This window comes from Mobula hypostoma, chromosome 8, assembly GCF_963921235.1.
Source record: "Mobula hypostoma chromosome 8, sMobHyp1.1, whole genome shotgun sequence".
NCBI lineage: Eukaryota > Metazoa > Chordata > Chondrichthyes > Myliobatiformes > Myliobatidae > Mobula > Mobula hypostoma.
The window spans coordinates 13,279,845-13,290,735 of record NC_086104.1 but is presented as its reverse complement, the minus strand read 5'-3'; the positions used below and the strand labels follow the sequence as shown (position 1 = coordinate 13,290,735).

Below are 10,891 nucleotides of genomic sequence, written 5' to 3'. Positions count from 1 at the left end.
AGAACCATCTGGACAGGCACACAAGGAGATTGGGAGTGGAGGAATGTGGATCATATGCGGACAGGTGTGCAGTTTAACTTGCCATCATGGTCGGCACAGATATTGTGGGCCGAAGGGCCTGTTCTGTGTTCAGTGTACAGTAACCTCCCGTCACGTGCTTTTGTATAGAATATTGGTGACACTACCATGGGGCCACTGCAATAGAACAGAATGGGCAACATTTACCATAAATGTAAAGAATGAAAATGGTGTATTCTTGTCATTTTTTTATTATAAATAAATTTTATTTTGTTTTAAAAATAATTACAGCACACGACAGGCCCTTCAGGCCACAATGTTGTGCCTACTCCAAGATCAATCTAACCATTTCTTCCCAGATTGCCCTCCAGTTTTCTCTCATCCACGTGCTTATCTGAAAGTTCTTAATGTATTTGCCTCGACCATCACCCCGGCAGTGTGCCCCACACACCCACCACTCTCTGTGCAAAGAACCTGTCTCCCTAGACTTTCCTCCAACTTATGCTCCCTTGCATCAGCCTTGTCCACTCATTCTGCGCCTCTCATTGCAGATATCCCACCTCTCCTGGAAGTTCCAGGAGTCTCCTGCATATTAATAGTGGCTCCCTGATGCCCGCAAATTATATACAATATCATGGAAATCAATTTTTTGAGAGAGAGAGAGAGAGAGAGAGAGAGAACGAGAGCACGCCATGGCAGAGTGTTCCAAAAAAAAGAAAATATAAAACGTACGTCACCCCAGACTACCCTAAAGTGTACCCCTGCCTAATAGGGGTTAAAAATAATGACAGTGTTGCTCGCTGCACTGTTTGCAACAGTGACTTTTCTATTGCCCCTGGTGGGTTAAGACTGTAAAAGACATGGTGAGGTGAGTTTAACAGGTGTCATTCATTCATTAGTATAGCTAACGCTATTTAAACTAGCTGGCTGGCTGCTCAGGAGCTACTCTATTGCAGACATCCCGCCTCTCCTGGATGTTCCGGGAGTCTCCCGCAAATTGATGGTGCTACCTCCCTGAAATGAGTTTTTGCAGGGTGGGATGTCTGTCATCGTCTCTTACGCCACCATTAGGTCAAGTTCTGCTGAGCTAGTCCCTGTTCCTGTGAGCTGTACCTGAATGTGTGCTGAGAGCAGAGTGAACGTTAGCTTTCAAAACGGGGCTTCGGAACCAACTGAAAGGGTCAAGGGAGCGAGAGAGAGAAGGAGACTAAATGGTTTGGATGATGACCCACCTATTACTGAAAGACCCAGACAGAGTGAATGTGGGGAGACCCCTCTCGTTTCACTGAGTGCCCTGACTAGTCACTCCATAATTCCAAGAATCAGAATCCAATCAGATTTATTATCGCTAAGATCGATTGTGAAATTTATTGTTTTGTGGTAGCAGTGCAGTGTGAGACGTAAAAACATTACTACAAGCAGTGTTTAGACAGGCCCGTGGATATGTGGAAAATAAAGGGATATGGATGTTGTGTAAGCAGATGAGATTAGTTTAGTTGGCCATTTGATTACTAATTTAATCAATTTAGCATAACATTGTGGGCCAAAGGGCCTGTTCCTGGGCTATGTTCTAAATGAACAACCAACTCAAAAGCAGAATACCAAGGTAGCATTGATGGGTTTAATGGTCGTTCTGAAATCTGACGGTACAGGGGAGGAAACTGTTCCTGAATCGTTCCGTACCTCTGTGGTAAACCATATATATGTTGTAACTGGGTTACCTGTCTGGACATGCCCCTCTGCTGACTGCTCCTGTGGCTCCTCCCACAGACCCCTGAATAAAGGCGATTGTGCACTGCTCCTCCCTCAGTCCGGGGCAGATACTCAGCACGGTCGAGGTCACATTTTACTGCTAATAAAAGCCTTTCAGTATTTACTCTACTTCTAGTCTTTTGGAGTAATTGATAGTGCATCAACCTCCTCCCTGATTGTAGCAGTGAGAAGAGGGCATGTCCTGGGTGGTGAGGGTCCCGACGATGGATGCTGGCACGCAGTGTACTGCCACATGTGACGTTCAAGTCAGAGCAACCAGGTGGCGAAGTGAGGGGTAGGAGTGTGAAGAATAAGTGCTGGCCATTTCTCCCCCCCCCCCCACGATGAATCTAATTAGAACCAAATGGGGAAGAGCATTCTGGACGCGCACCGCTCTGTGATTACAACCGGGAGGTCAGGAACTGCGAGAGACCGGTGACTGGGCCCCGTTGCGAGGGCCTTGTAAACTCGGGCAGCGGCCGCCTCTGGTGGTGGGTGCAGGCAGCTCGGCTGGACCAGATACAGTGCTCTGCCAGCTGTTCCCACTTTATAGTGCCTGTCATTCCCAGCAGGTAATCTGCTGCTCCCAAGCACATGGAATCAATTTAGCATTCATTTTGAAAGGACTAGAATATAAAAGCAAGTGTCTAATGTCGAGGCCTTATAGAGCACTGGTGAGGCCTCACTTGGAGTATTGGGAGCAGTTTTGGGCCCTTTATCTAAGAAAGGATGTGCTGACTTTGGAGATTCACGAAAATGATTCCAGGACTGAAAGACTTGTCATATGAAGAGTATTCGATGGCTTTGGGCCTCTATTCACTGGAATTCAGATGAATGAGGGGTGACTCACATTGAAATCTATTGAATGGTGAAAGGCCTTGATAGAGTGGATGTGGAGAGGATGTTTCCTATGGTGGGAGAGTCCAAGACCAGAGGGCACAGCCTCAGAATAGATGGGTGTCCTTTTAGAATGGAGATGAGGAGACATTTCTTTAGCCAGAGAGTGGTGAATCTGTGGGAGTTGTTGCCACAGGCAGCTGTGGAGGCCAAGTCATTTGGTATACTTAAGGCAGAGGTTGATAGATTCTTGATTAGTCAGGGCATAAAGGGGATACGGAGAGAAGGCAGGAGATTGGGGCTGAGAGGGAAATGGATCAACCATGATGAAATGGCAAAGCAGGCTCAGTGGCACAAATGGCCTAATTCTGCTCCTATATCTTATGGTCTTATGGTCTAATTCACTAGACAGGACTAAGGCCAGGTGTGAGAAGAATGAGAAGCAATCTCCCTGAAAGATGCTCGGTTCAGAGAGGGACTGGTAGACTGGACACAGAAGGGGTTCTTGTTCTGGTTACAGAAACATAAAAACATGGAATAATAGGAGGCTATTGAGCCCTTCTGACCTGTACTATCAGAGCACCACCTACAATTTCTCTGTACGTTTACACTTGATTCTGCATTCTGTTGCTTTACTTTGTACCACCTCAATACACCATGTAATGAATTTATTTATTTATTCAGGTACAGCACAGAATAGTACCTTCTGGCACTTTGAGTCATGTTGCCAAGCAACCCCGATTTAACCCTAGCCTAATCACAGGACAATTTACAATGACCAATTAACCTACTAACCGTGAATTGAATCAGAATCGGAATCAGGTTTATTATCACCGGCATGTGACATGAAATTTGTTAATTTAGCAGCAACAGTTCAATGCAATACATAATCTAGCAGAGAGAGAGAAAAAATAATAATAAATAAAATGAAACATGATAATAAATAAACAAATAAATCAATTACGTATATTGAATAGATTATTAAAAAATGTGCAAAAACAGAAATACTGCATATTAAAAAAGTAAGGTAGTTTCCAAAGCTTCAAAGTCCATTTAGGAATCGGATGACAGAGGGGAAGAAACTGTTCCTGAATCGCTGAGTGTGTGCCTTCAGGCTTCTGTATCTCCTGCCTGATGGTAACAGTGAGAAAAGGGCATGTCCTGGGTGCTGGAGATCCTTAATAATGGACGCTGCCTTTCTGAGACACCGCTTCCTAAAGATGTCCTGGGTACTTTGTAGGCTGGTGCCCAACATGGAGCTGACTAGATTTACAACCTTCTGCAGCTTCTTTCGGTCCTGTGCAGTAGCCCCTCCATACCTGACAGTGATGCAGCCTGTCAGAATGCTCTCCACGGTACAACTATAGAAGTTTTTGAGTGTATTTGTTGACATGCCAAATCACTTCAAACTCCTAATAAAATATAGCTGCTGTCTTGCCTTCTTTATGTCTACATCAATATGTTGGGACCAGGTTAGGTCCTCAGAGATCTCAACAACCAGGAACTTGAAGCTGCTCACTCCCTCCACTTCTGATCCCTCTATGAGGATTGGTACGTGTTCCTTCATCTTACCCTTCCTGAAGTCCACAATCAGTTCTCTCGTCTTACTGACGTTGAGTGCCAGGTTGTTGCTGTGGCACCATTCCACTAGCTGGCATCTCTCACTCCTGTATGCCCTCTCATCACCACCTGAGATTCTACCAATGATGGTTGTATCGTCAGCAAATTTGTAGATGGTATTTGAGCTTTGCCTAGCCACATAGTCATGTGTATATAGAGAGTAGAGCAGTGGGCTAAGCACACCCCCCTGAGGTGCACCAGTGTTGATCATCAGCAAGGAGCATATGTTATCACCGATCCGCACAGACTGTGGTCTTCTGGTTAGGAAGTCAAGGATCCAATTACAGAGGGAGGTACAGAGGTCCAGGTTCTGCAACTTCTCAATCAGGATTGTGGGAATGATGGTATTAAATGCTGAGCTGTAGTCAATGAACAGCATCCTGACATCGGTGTTTGTGTTGTCCAGGTGGTCTAAAGCCATGCGGAGAGCCACTGAGATTGTGGAAGGAAACTGGATCACCCGGAGGAATCTTTACAGATGACATCGGAATTGAACTCTGAGCTCTGACACCCCAAGCTGTAGTAGCTAACTGCTGCACTACCATAGCGCCCTGTACGAACAGTATACAAGACAAGCTACTGTCTTGTGGTTCATGTGACAGTAATAAACCAATATCAATACCAATTATTGGAATTGTTTCAATATTGTCAAGCATACTGAATACAATGAAAAGCATCATTCACATGCCATCCGGATACATAAATCGACATATAATTATGCTGGGGTAGTTAAAAGAAAACAGAATGTAGAGTAAACATGATGCTGCAGATGCTGTAAATCTCAACACACACACACACAGACACACACACACACACACAATGCTGGAGGAACTCAATCGGTAATAAACAGCTGACGTTTTGGGCCGAGAGCCTTCATTCAGTCCTGATGTCTCTAATCCCCTCTAGAGATGCACAGCCGACTTGCTGGATTTTGTGTGTGTTGCTCAAGATCCCAGCATCCGCAGAATCTGCAGTGTTTTATTTAGTGTGCTTTATCATGATGTTTATTTATTGAGATATGGCCCTCTGAGCCGGACCACCCAGCAGTCCCCAATTTCACAGATGACCAATTAACCTACAAACCAGTACGTCTTTGGACTGTGGCAGGAAACTGGAGCGCCCGGAGGAAACCCGTGCAGTCACAGGGAGAACATATAGACTCCTTACAGACAACAGTGGGAATCGTACCCGGGCCGCTGGTACCGTAAAGCATTGCACTGACCCCAATGCTACCAAGCCCGGCCCATGTTGTACTGAACTAATTAAGCTAATGAATCCTAATTAGACAAATCTGAAGCAAGCTTCCAGTGTCCTTTTGTTTTACCGTACAGTTTTCAGAGGAGGAGCTGGTGGGGGAAAGACAGCTTTGTGACCGAGCCCTGATACCGCGGAGCAAAGGTGAACAGAAGGTCGACAGAACATGGAGGAGAAGGGTGGCAGGCTGATTGGGGCTGCCCCAGAAATCCAGGAGAAATGCAAACACGACACTGCATTGGAGGAAGGAACATGGTCACATAATGAAAATGGGGATGGGGGTGGGGGTGAGGCTGATTGAAGAGCTTCACAATGGCTAGCAATAGGGAAATGTCTATATAACAGTTGGCAATAGCCCCGTCAGCTGAGAGTCTTGGTACTGCTTTCTCTCTATTACTTCCCCTCCCCTTGTCCACTATCCCCTCTCCTCCCTCAGCCTCTCTCTCTCCCCTCCTTTGTTACCCTCTCTTTGTCATCTTACCCTCTCCATCTCCCTCCTGCTCTCCTTCCTCTTTTCACTATCTCTCCTTTTCTCTCCCCCTTCCACTTTCACTCTCTTTCTGTTCAACCTTCCATATTTTCTTCATCTTTCTTTTCATTCTCTCTCTCTCCCCCTCCCCTCTCTCCCACTCTCCCCTCGCTCTCTCTCTTGTGGAAGCTGTCTGTTCTTCACTGAGAAACACTCCAACCCACCCAGAGGAAACCAATGAACCTAAATTAGCCAGTTTTATTAATTATTCAAAGCGGCAGCTCTAATTTTAAGTGTTAATTATTAAAATGTGAGATCTATGGATATAATGCTTAATAGTGCCTAAAGAGATGTACAGCAAATTATGAATGCTAAAATTTACCCCCAGGACCCTCCACATGTAAGAGACTGCACCCTCAGGCAGCCCAGGTTCCAGTTAATCAGGCAGGTTGTCTCACTGGGTCACGTTGCCTCAGGCAGGACCTGCTCTAAGTGGTAGCATTCTGCCTCCCCCCCCCCCACCGCTAGCTCTCAAGAACTCTGCTGCTAATATCCTGCAAAGATTTGAGCGACACATTTATCGCCACTATGCAGCACTGTTTGTTTTGAACCAGTGAGGAAACACTTCACTCGACCCATCACTGAACTGTTCCCACAACCTATGGACTCACTTTCAAGGACTCTTCATCTCACATTCTCAATATTTATTGCTTATTTATTTATTATTATTCTTTCTTTCCTTTTCCTTTGTATTTGCACAGTTTTTTTGTCTTTAGCACATTGATGGATTGTCTGTCCTGTTGGGTCCAGTCTTACATCAATTATGTTGTGTTTCCTGGCTTTAATCAAGAACCTATCAACTTCTGTTTTCTATACCCAATGACTTGACCTCCATAGCCTTTTGTGGCAATAAATTCCACCAATTCGCCACCCTCTGGCCAAAGAAATTCCTCCTCATCTCTATTCTAAAGCAACACTCTTCCATTCTGAAGCTGTGCCCTCTGGTCCTACATTCTCCCATGAACGTCCTCTCACGTACACTCTATCTAGGCCTTTCAATATTTGATCGGTTTCAATGAGATTGCCACTTATTTTCTGAACTCCAGCAAGTACAGGCCCTGAGCCATCAAATGCTCCTCCTATGTTAACCCTTTCATTCCCAGGGTAATTCTCGTGAAGCTCCTCTAGACCCTCTCCAATGTCAGCACATGCTTTCTTAGATAAGGGGCCCAGAACTGCTCAGAGTACTCCAGCTGCAGTCTGACCAGTGCCTTATAAAGCCTCACCACCACATCTTTGCTCTTATATTCTAATCCTCTCGAAATCAGTGCTATCATTACATTTGCCAACTTACCACCAACTCAACCTGCAAGGTAACCTTTCGGACATCTTGCAAGAGGACTTCCAAGTCCCTTTGCACCTCTGAGTTCTGAATTTTCTCCTGTTTAGAAAATAATCTGAGCCTTTATTCCTTCTGCCAGTGGTAGAATCTGGGGGAATTGAAGGGAATATAAGGGGGATAAAATGGCTATGGGGAGAAGGCAGGAACAGGGTACTGATTGTGGATGATCAGCCATGATCACCGTGAATAGCGGTGCTGGCTTGAAGGGCTGAATGGCCTACTCCTGCACCTATTGTCTATTGTCTATCATTGAACATAGAGACGTTGAGCACAGTTCAGTACAGGCCCTTCATCCGAGTGTGCCAACCGACCTTTAAACTATTCCAGGATCAATCTAACTTTTCTCTCCTATATGGCTCTCCATTTTTTAATCATCCGTGTTCCTAAGAGTCTCGTAAAGTTTCCTAAAGTGGAACCTGTACCTTCAGCTCCTGGCAGCACATTTCATAGACTGGCCATTATTTGTACTTTCCTCCAAACACCTTAAACTTATGCCCTCTCATGTCAGCCATTTCTACTCTGGGAGAAAAGTGGCGGGCTGTCCACTCTATCTATACCCTATTACCATCTTATGCACCTGGTTAGTATAGACTCAGTAGGCTGAAGGGCCTGCTCCACGTTGAAAATCAACCACAATATAGAGTCACATGGCACAGACACAGGCTCACCAGCCCACACTGACCCATCAGTTACGCCTCCCCTGCCTTGGCATCCGCACGCACGCACGTATATATATATATATATATATATATATATATATACATACACACACACACACACACACACACACACACACACACACACACACACAATACTCGTCCAAACTACTTCTTAAATAGCGTGAGAGTGCCTGCCTCCACCAACCCCGTAACAAACGTGCCCCAAATTCCAACCTTCCTCTGTGTGGAAAACGTAGTTAACCACTTGGAGGCACGGTGGAGATACGGTGCCACGTGACCCCAGCATACTGGGTCTCTCCTGCACTTTCTGATGCCATTTGGCCAGCCCGCTTCCCCTCCCCCACGGACACACACATTCCACTTAACAGGTCGATAAGGAACTGGGTTTATAACCTTCTCCTGTTTACCAGAAAGATATCAGAACTAATTCAGGTGAGGGGCTGTTGAGCTGTGCAAATAAGGGGACAGGGACACGTTGGATCAGCCTTCACTCCGTCTTCCCCTCCACCATCAGGTTTCTGAACGGTCCCTGAACCCAGGAACACTACCTCATTTATTCGATTTCCACACTCTTTATTGTAACTTACAGCAACTTTTAAGTCTCGCACTGTATTGCTGCCACAAATCTGATAACGAACATTATTTGAAGCTTGCCAGCGTGGCACTGAGCCAAGTGCCCCGTGAACGTCAGCCTCAACTCAGTACCCTAGAGCAGTAAGTCAGTCTTGGCACGGCTCAGATTTAAAAAAAACAGGTGGTCAGATCCTCACTCCCAGCGCACACTCGGGAAGGCGGAGATGAAGATGAGGCGATCATCCACTTCTTTGCAAAAACTGTCTAGTTTACACAGTCTTTGCCAAAACTGTCCAGTTGAAAGGATGTAAGGTTTATCCGAGCAGCTGCATAACAGAAGTCTCTCTGATCTATGGGCTGTTCCGAGGGACAAACACTGAGACAGACATCAAGAGGTGCTGGAAGATCATCGACACACATTTCAGTCTGATTGAGACTCGTTGATCCTACAGTACAAAGAGACACACACACACGTGGGTGGGCTGTGTCCGGCTCGTGGGCTCAACAAGAGAAGTGTAAAGTCAGGCAGGGCGATAGTGATAGGAGATTCAGTAGTTAGGGGGACACAGTCAGTAGTTAGGGGATGTGAAAGAGAAGGCAATATAGTGTGCTGCCCCCAGCTGCTAGGATCCAGGATGTCTCAAGAATGACTGCAGAAGATTCTCAAGGGGGAGGGTGAGCAACCAGAGGTCATGGTGCATATTGGCACCAATAACCTAGGTAGAAAGGGGGAAGAGATCCTGTGTGGTGAGTATTCGGAGTTAGGTAAGGCATTGAAGAGAACAACCTCCAAATGTTAATCTCTGGATTACTCCTAGCACCACCACTCGGGGCAGGAATAGGATGATCGCACAGATGAATGAGTGGCTGAGGAATTGGTGCAGAGGGCAGGGTTTCAGATTTCTGGATCATTGGTATTGCTTCTGGGGAAGGTATGGCCTGTACATAAAGGACAGGTTGCACCAGATCCTGAGGGGGACCAGTATCCTTGCGGGCAGGTTTGTTGAGCTGTTGGGGAGGGTTTAAACTAAGTTGGCCGGGTGATAGGAACCAAAGTGATAGGGCTGAGGATGGAGCAGCAGTGTGTAGTGAGACTGTGAGGAAGGACAGGCAGATGATAGGATAAAATTGCAGAGAGTGGGATGAGTTGAAGTGTAACATTGGGGCAAAATTGAAAAGGGTGATGAATACAGGACCGAAGGTGTTATACTTGAATGCACGCAATATATGGAATAAGATAGATGATTTAGTAGCACAGATAGAGATTGGCATGTATGACATTGTAGGCATCACTGAGTCACCGCTGAAGGAAGATAATAGCTGGGAGCTTAACAAGGATACACCTTGTATCAAAAGGACAGGGTGATAGGCAGAGGGGGGTGGGTGGCTCTATTGGTAAAAAGTCGAATCCTTAGGTGGACATTGGATCAAAAGATGTAGAATCATTGTCGGTAGAGCTCAGGAACTGCAAGAGTAAAAAGATCCTGATGAGAGCTATATATAGGCCTCCGAACAGTAGCCGGGATGTGGGATACAAATTTCATCAGGAAATAGAAAATGCATGCCAAAGGGGCAATGTTACGATTGTCATGGGGGATTTCAATATGAAGGTGGATTCAGAAAATCGGGTTGATGCTGGATCCCAAGAGGGGGAGTTTGTAGAATGCTTATGAGATGGCTGTTTAAGGCTGCTTGTGGTTGAGCCCACTGGGGGAAAGGCAATTTGTTCTGGATTAGTTGTTGTGTAACGAGCCAGATTTGATTAAGGGGTTTAAGGTAAAGGAACCCTTGGGAGGCAGAAATCACAATGACAGAATTCATTCTGCAGTTTGAGAGGGAGAAGATAGTCAGATGTATCAGTATTACAGTGGAGTAAAGGGAATTGCGGAGACATAGGAGAAGAGATGGCCAAAGTTGATTGGAAGTGGACACTAGCGGGGATGGTGTCAGAGCAGCAATGGCTGGAGTTTCTGGGGCAATTCAGAAGGCACAGGACATCCCAAAGATTGGAAAATATTCCAAAGGGAAGATGAGGTAACTGTGGCTGACAGGGGAAAGCAAAGTTAACACAAAAGCAAAAGAGAGCACAAATGATACAGCAAACATTAGTGGGAAGTTAAATAATTGGGAAACCAAAAGAAGGCAACTACAAGAACTATAAAGAGAGAAGAGATGAAATATGAAAGTAAGCTGGCCAATAATATCAAAGAGGATACCAAAATTTTATCAGATATGTAAAAAGTAAAAGTAAAGTAAGGGTGGATATCAGACCACTGGAAAATCATG

General features: G+C 45.5%; 1 protein-coding gene across 1 annotated transcript in view; it reads right to left on the bottom strand.

The window, feature by feature from the left end:
* The window catches only part of kif26ba (kinesin family member 26Ba), a 380,767-nt gene that overhangs the window by 288,352 nt on the left and 81,524 nt on the right, over positions 1–10,891 (bottom strand). The gene's annotated exons all lie outside the window — the stretch shown is intronic.